The sequence below is a fragment of the Salmo salar genome, chromosome ssa16 (genome assembly GCF_905237065.1).
Source record: "Salmo salar chromosome ssa16, Ssal_v3.1, whole genome shotgun sequence".
NCBI lineage: Eukaryota > Metazoa > Chordata > Actinopteri > Salmoniformes > Salmonidae > Salmo > Salmo salar.
Window position 1 is genome coordinate 87,813,192 of NC_059457.1, and position 8,114 is coordinate 87,821,305.

Consider the following 8,114-nt stretch of genomic DNA (forward strand, 5'->3'; position numbering starts at 1 on the left):
TTTACTGTAAAGATAACCCCCCAAAACTACAATGATTCAGTAGATCAATAAAGTTACAGTACTCTAGCAGGTCTCACAGCTGATTATGCTGAAAAAACATGTTAGAGAATAGGTCAGATTTAGCTTTGTGATGCTCAAATCAAATCACATTTTATTGGTCACATACACATGGTCAGCAGATGTTAGCGAAATGCTTGTGCTTCAAGTTCCGACAGTGCAGTAATACCTAACAAGTAATCTACCAATTCCCTAACAACTACCTATATCACACAAATCTAAAGGGGTGAATGAGAATATGTACAAATAAGTAAATGGATGACCGATGGCCGAGCGGCATAGGCATGTTGCAATAGATGGTATAAAATACGGTATATACAGGTGACATGAGTAATGTAAGATATGTAAACATGATTAAAGTGCCATTATTTAAAGTGGCATTGTTTAAAGTGACTAGTGATTCATTTATTAAAGTGTCTAGTGACTGGGGCTCAATGTAGGCAGCAGCCTCTCTGAGTTAGTGATTGCGGTTTAGCAGTCTGATGACCTTGAGATAGAAGCTGTTTTTCAATCTCTCGGTCCCCGCTTTGATGCACATGTACTGACCTCACCTTCTGGATGATAGCGGTGTGAACAGGCAGTTGCTCGGGTGGTTGTTGTCCTTGATGATCTTTTTGGCCTTCCTGTGACATTGGGTGCTGTAGCTGTCAAGGAGGGCAGGTAGTTTGCCCACTGGTGATGCGTTGTGCAGACCTCACCACCCTCTGGAGAGTCTTGCGGTTGATGGCGGTGCAGTTGCCGTACTAGGCTATGATACAGCCCGACAGGATGCTCAATTGTGCATCTGTAAAAGTTTGCCAGGGTTTTGGGTGACAAGCCAAATTTCTTCAGCCTCCTGAGGTTGAAGAGGCGCTATTGCGCCTTCTTCGCCACACTGTCTGTGTGGGTGGACCTTTTCAGTTTGTCTGTGATGTGTAGGCCCAGGAACTTAAAACATTTTACATTTATTAATTTAGCAGACGCTCTTATCCAGAGCGATTTACAGTAGTGAATGCATACATTTCATACATTTTTTTCTTCGTACTGGTCCCCCGTGGGAATCAAACCCACAACCCTGGCGTTGTAAACACCATGCTCTACCAACTGAGCCACACGGGACTTTCATTTCAACTTCCTGTTTTGTTCAGCTTCAGAAAAACAGTAAATATGTCACTTGAAACATATTTTTTTGTAATTCATTACACAAAAGTGAAGAGTTTGATCAGCACAAATTCATATACAAACTTTATTTTTCATTGGCAGATCAATTTAGTTGGCTTGAATGTTGTTTTCCAAACATATTATCAATGACTAACATAACAAATCTAGTTTTGAAAATACAATTTAATAAACACATGTAGTCAGTCATTTCACAGCTTGTTTATAATTAAAGAAATAGTAATTTAGTAGTAAAAAATTATCCCAAACTAGTGGTGAAAACTGATCATCACATCATCTCTATCTGATACATGTTGTGTCTACTAACTCATTCCCACAGAGAACTGATCATCACACCATCTCTATCTGATACATGTTGTGTCTACTAGCTCATTCCCACAGAGAACTGATCATCACATCATCTCTATCTGATACATGTTGTATCTACTAACTCATTCCCACAGAAAACTGATCATCACATCATCTCTATCTGATACATGTTGTGTCTACTAACTCATTCCCACAGAGAACTGATCATCACACCATCTCTATCTCATACATGTTGTGTCTACTAACTCATTCCCACAGAGAACTGATCATCACATCATCTCTATCTGATACATGTTGTGTCTACTAACTCATTCCCACAGAAAACTGATCATCACACCATCTCTATCTGATACATGTTGTGTCTACTAACTCATTCCCACAGAACACTGATCATCACAAAATCTCTATCTGATACATGTTGTGTCTACTAACTCATTCCCACAGAAAACTGATCATCACATCATCTCTATCTGATACATGTTGTGTCTACTAACTCATTCCCACAGAAAACTGATCATCACACCATCTCTATCTGATACATGTTGTATCTACTAACTCATTCCCACAGAAAGTGCAGAGGGAAGCAGTACCACCCAGTCAACTGTCAGACTCCATTGTTTTAAGTGATGGGCACCAATATGGAAAATATATATATCAATATCAAACTGATATGGATACCAAACTCAGGAGGTTGGTGGCACCTTAATTGGGGAGGCCAGGCTGGTGATAATGGTTGGAATGGTATCAAATACAAACACAAGGTTTCCATGGTTTCCAGGTGTTTGATGCCGTTCCATTCGTTACATTTACATTACATTACATTTAAGTCATTTAGCAGACGCTCTTATCCAGAGCGACTTACAAATTGGTGCATTCACCTTATGATATCCAGTGGAACAACCACTTTACAATAGTGCATCTAAATCTTTTAAGGGCGGGGGGGGGGGTTAGAAGGATTACTTTATCCTATCCTAGGTATTCCTTAAAGAGGTGGGGTTTCAGGTGTCTCCGGAAGGTGGTGATTGACTCCGCTGTCCTGGCGTCGTGAGGGAGCTTGTTCCACCATTGGGGTGCCAGAGCAGCGAACAGTTTTGACTGGGCTGAGCGGGAACTGTGCTTCCTCAGAGGTAGGGGGGCCAGCAGGCCAGAGGTGGATGAACGCAGTGCCCTTGTTTGGGTGTAGGGCCTGATCAGAGCCTGAAGGTATGGAGGTGCCGTTCCCTTCACAGCTCCGTAGGCAATCACCATGGTCTTGTAGCGGATGCGAGCTTCAACTGGAAGCCAGTGGAGAGAGCGGAGGAGCGGGGTGACGTGAGAGAACTTGGGAAGGTTGAACACCAGACGGGCTGCGGCGTTCTGGATGAGTTGTAGGGGTTTAATGGCACAGGCAGGGAGCCCAGCCAACAGCGAGTTGCAGTAATCCAGACGGGAGATGACAAGTGCCTGGATTAGGACCTGCGCCGCTTCCTGTGTGAGGCAGGGTCGTACTCTGCGAATGTTGTAGAGCATGAACCTACAAGATCGGGTCACCGCCTTGATGTTAGTGGAGAACGACAGGGTGTTGTCCAGGATCACGCCAAGGTTCTTAGCACTCTGGGAGGAGGACACAAGGGAGTTGTCAACCGTGATGGCGAGATCATGGAACGGGCAGTCCTTCCCCGGGAGGAAGAGCAGCTCCGTCTTGCCGAGGTTCAGCTTGAGGTGGTGATCCGTCATCCACACTGATATGTCTGACAGACATGCAGAGATGCGATCCGCCGCCTGGTTATCAGAAGGGGGAAAGGAGAAGATTAATTGTGTGTCGTCTGCATAGCAATGATAGGAGAGACCATGTGAGGATATGACAGAGCCAAGTGACTTGGTGTATAGCGAGAATAGGAGAGGGCCTAGAACAGAGCCCTGGGGGACACCAGTGGTGAGAGCGCATGGTGCGGAGACAGATTCTCGCCACGCCACCTGGTAGGAGCGACCTGTCAGGTAGGACGCAATCCAAGCGTGGGCCGCTACGGAGATGCCCAACTCGGAGAGGGTGGAGAGGAGGATCTGATGGTTCACAGTATCAAAGGCAGCAGATAGGTCTAGAAGGATGAGAGCAGAGGAGAGAGAGTTAGCTTTAGCAGTGCGGAGAGCCTCCGTGACACAGAGAAGAGCAGTCTCAGTTGAATGCCCAGTCTTGAAACCTGACTGATTAGGATCAAGAAGGTCATTTTGAGAGACATAGCAGGAGAGCTGGCCAAGGACGGCACGTTCAAGAGTTTTGGAGAGAAAAGAAAGAAGGGATACTGGTCTGTAGTTGTTGACATCGGAGGGATCGAGTGTAGGTTTTTTCAGAAGGGGTGCAACTCTCGCTCTCTTGAAGACGGAAGGGACGTAGCCAGCAGTCAAGGATGAGTTGATGAGCGAGGTGAGGAAGGGGAGAAGGTCTCCGGAAATGGTCTGGAGAAGAGAGGAGGGGATAGGGTCAAGTGGGCAGGTTGTTGGGCGGCCGGCCGTCACAAGACGCGAGATTTCATCTGAAGAGAGAGGGGAGAAAGAGGTCAAAGCACAGGGTAGGGCAGTGTGAGCAGGACCAGCGGTGTCGTTTGACTTAGCAAACGAGGATCGGATATCGTCAACCTTCTTTTCAAAATGGTTGACGAAGTCATCCGCAGAGAGGGAGGAGGGGGGGAGGGGGAGGAGGATTCAGGAGGGAGGAGAAGGTAGCAAAGAGCTTCCTAGGGTTAGAGGCAGATGCTTGGAATTTAGAGTGGTAGAAAGTAGCTTTAGCAGCAGAGACAGAAGAGGAGAATGTAGAGAGGAGGGAGTGAAAGGATGCCAGGTCCGCAGGGGAGGCGAGTTTTCCTCCATTTCCGCTCGGCTGCCCGGAGCCCTGTTCTGTGAGCTCGTAGTGAGTCGTCGAGCCACGGAGCAGGAGGGGAGGACCGAGCCGGCCTGGAGGATAGGGGACAGAGAAAATCAAAGGATGCAGAAAGGGAGGAGAGGAGGGTTGAGGAGGCAGAATCAGGAGATAGGTTGGAGAAGGTTTGAGCAGAGGGAAGAGATGATAGGATGGAAGAGGAGAGAGTAGCGGGAGAGAGAGAGCGAAGGTTGGGACGGCGCAATACCATCCGAGTAGGGGCAGAGTGAGAAGTGTTGGATGAGAGCAAGAGGGAAAAGGATACAAGGTAGTGGTCAGAGATTTGGAGGGGAGTTGCAATGAGATTAGTGGAAGAACAGCATCTAGTAAAGATGAGGTCAAGCGTATTGCCTGCCTTGTGAGTCGGGGGGGAAGGTGAGATGGTGAGGTCAAAAGAGGAGAGGAGTGGAAAGAAGGAGGCAGAGAGGAATGAGTCAAAGGTAGACGTGGGGAGGTTAAAGTCACCCAGAACTGTGAGAGGTGAGCCATCCTCAGGAAATGAACTTATCAAGGCGTCAAGCTCATTGATGAACTCTCCAAGGGAACCTGGAGGGCGATAAATGATAAGGATGTTAAGCTTGAAAGGGCTGGTAACTGTGCATGGAATTCAAATGAGGAGATAGACAGATGGGTCAGGGGAGAAAGAGAGAATGTCCAATTGGGAGAGATGAGGATTCCAGTGCCACCACCCCGCTGGCTCGATGCTCTAGGGGTATGCGAGAACACGTGGGCAGACGAAGAGAGAGCAGTAGGAGTAGCAGTGTTATCTGTGGTAATCCATGTTTCCGTCAGCGCCAGGAAGTCTAGGGACTGGAGGGTAGCATAGGCTGAGATGAACTCAGCCTTGTTGGCTGCAGACCGGCAGTTCCAGAGGCTGCCGGAGACCTGGAACTCCACGTGGGTCGTGCGCGCTGGGACCACCAGGTTAGAGTGGCAGCGGCCACGCGGTGTGAAGCGTTTTTATGGCCTGTGCAGAGGGGAGAGAACAGGGATAGACAGACACATAGTTGACAAGCTACAGAAGTGTTGTTTCTTGTATTATTGTCTCTTATGTCTTTAGAGAACTGTTTCACTTTGATATCCTTTTTCTTCTGTCCTGATTTTCTCTTTCTTTTCTTCTGTTAACTAGATATTCTTTGTTGTTCTTCGTTAGCTAGCTAGCTTCTTCCAAAAGAGTCCCTAGCAACTGCTTAGCAACTGGTAAACAATTCAGCTAGCTAAGATAACTACAATTTTATGAAAAATAGTTATTTTTCAAAAGCCTATCTTCTTTGTTTGTTGCTTGTTTTTTCTCCTATTCAGTCTTGCAGTTTTCTTTAGCTTTTTTCGATGTACTTCACTCTCGTTCCGTCCTAGCCATTATTATGAGCCATCCTCCTCTCAGCCTCCACTGAGATAATATCTATTTCAATGAATTACAATGCAACTGTCTACACTTCACTTCCATGGCTTTGTGAAGTCCAGAAAAGTGATGCTGAATGCTCTTTGGGCCAAGTGTGATTGTTCTGGGTGTCTAACATACCTAAACAGTTTGAATACAATAGGAATCAATTGATAGCCCATGGTCCATCATTTAACTATGCTAAATTGAGAAGGTTTTGAGCCTCCAGCAACAGTCACATAGGCTGTTCTACTATACATAAAAATGTAGGTTAACAGCAAGGATAAACCAATATCACAATATGCCTTGCTCATATCTATATCAAACAAAATCAATATCATATCTAATTATCTATATTGGTTCTCACCACAAATTGTTTAATTGTCGGAAGCCAGAGGGTATTCAACCCTAAGGGCAAATCCAAGTTAATATCTTTCAGTAGAACCTAACAAAACACAGCACAACTGACAAGGTGCCAACTGGGCACAAACTGGTTGAATCAACGTCGTTTCAACATAATTTGTCAACGTATTGTGACGTGGAATGTACGTGTAGAATACTGTACATTGGAAAAAGTGTTGTTTTGAGGTTCAACCACAGGATTATGGCATCATTTTAACCAATTTTCAACATAGTTAAACCTTGTATAAATAGGTTGAATATATGTTGAATTTGTACGTTTGAAACAACATGATATCTTCAACCTTATATCCACTATCAGAAAAGACAATAGGCTGGCCAGCACCTCCTAGTGGAGAGTTGATGTCTCTACAGCTATCCTTTTCGTCTGTCATCCAGGGTGGACATATTTTAAAGTAGGTGAGCTGATGTCACCTCACCTGAGGCAAAGCAAAACATGTAATTGGCTGTTCAGATACAGCTCAACAGACCGTAATATTGATTGATTTGATTATTGATTTTTCAGACTTTGGTGATTACATCTGCCAATAACTCACCCTCAGACTGTTTTTCTAGTCACTCAATGACATTCAAGATTGGTGCCTCAAACTCCCTTACGCTCTCTCTCTCTCGACTTGACAACAGCTGTTCAACTCCCGCCATGCCTGCTATGAATGCGGGACTTGGTGGTTCACTATGAGCAGATTAATACACAGGAAGTAGAAACTTCCCGATTCTACCAGTGAAATTAAAACTTACTAGTTCTAGCTTGTGGTTTGGATAATTTTGAAGTTTATTACAAAAACGGAATGTTCTTATACTAATGACTATATGCCACAGCAGAGCCAGGGTGAAATTCCCCTTTAAACTGTAGTTGTTAAATTTCTTCAATGCAGGATTCTACATGCAGGAGTTAGTCCGTAGCGGGGTGTGTCTGGTTTTGGGTAGGGAAATATGGCGAAGCGGAAGTGCTGTTCGAGTCTGATGGCTCCCAGTTGAGTAAAGTTGGTAAGAATGAATGGAAGACGGAGACAACGAAAAGTTTAACAAAAATACAAAAAGTTGTAAACGAACATCGTTTTTTTTGGTCATTTGAGGTCAGGAAGATGGTGAAGGAGGCATTAGGAAAGGTAGTCAGTCAGAGTGGCCAGTAGTGGTTTTGTTATGATTTCATGCGTCTCAGAAGAGCAGAGAAGGGGAGAGCATTGTGTTTTTCGGAGCAGGGCACCGATAAAAGGGTGTTATATCTGGAGTTTCGTTGGAAGAGTGAAGAGTGTCTGCCTATGTTGTGGAAATATTCAGTCAATAATATTTCTCAAATACCGGAGCCTGTGAGTTCAAATAGACTTTTATTACAGAGTAATATCAGCCTTGCTGGTTCATGAAAACGAACTAACTTTCTAGCCTTGGCACACACTTTTTCATACAGGTTTCATCCTTATGTCACACACATAGTAACTCCTCTTTATGTTAATGATTATCCCCTCTGGCATTTAGCCACCATTATCTTTTTGCTTTGCACTAATTTTAGTTTGGTTTCATATTAGGGCATGGAAACATTAGAGCCATAGCAATGGTTAAAAAATAAACAGTCATGGTCACTCCCCAGACAGGTGCATGTCTAATGACCTAGACACACATATATAGTGCACTCATCCAGCTGACTACAAAATGTGTAATGAACACATATGTACTGGAAGATTTCCAATACCTACTCATGTGATGCTAGGATATGTAAGATACACAGTGAGAGCTATTGTGAATTAACCACTACAGTTATGAAATTGATCAAATAATGGCCATGTATCAAGTGTGTGCCGACGGAATATTTTTGGTATTTATTGGGATCCCCATTAAACGCTGCAAAAGTATCAGAATTGTTCACTTCTCTCACTGACTTCTCAAACCACGGCT

At 44.5% G+C, this 8,114-nt stretch overlaps 1 protein-coding gene and 1 non-coding gene across 3 annotated transcripts in view; both read right to left on the reverse strand.

Annotated features, from left to right (window-relative positions):
* LOC106574953 (zinc finger protein OZF) overlaps positions 1–8,114 on the reverse strand; it is a 153,233-nt gene that overhangs the window by 11,074 nt on the left and 134,045 nt on the right. The gene's annotated exons all lie outside the window — the stretch shown is intronic.
* On the reverse strand, positions 1,083–1,156 carry trnav-uac (transfer RNA valine (anticodon UAC)). The gene has a single exon. It is a non-coding gene; the product is annotated as a tRNA-Val (tRNA).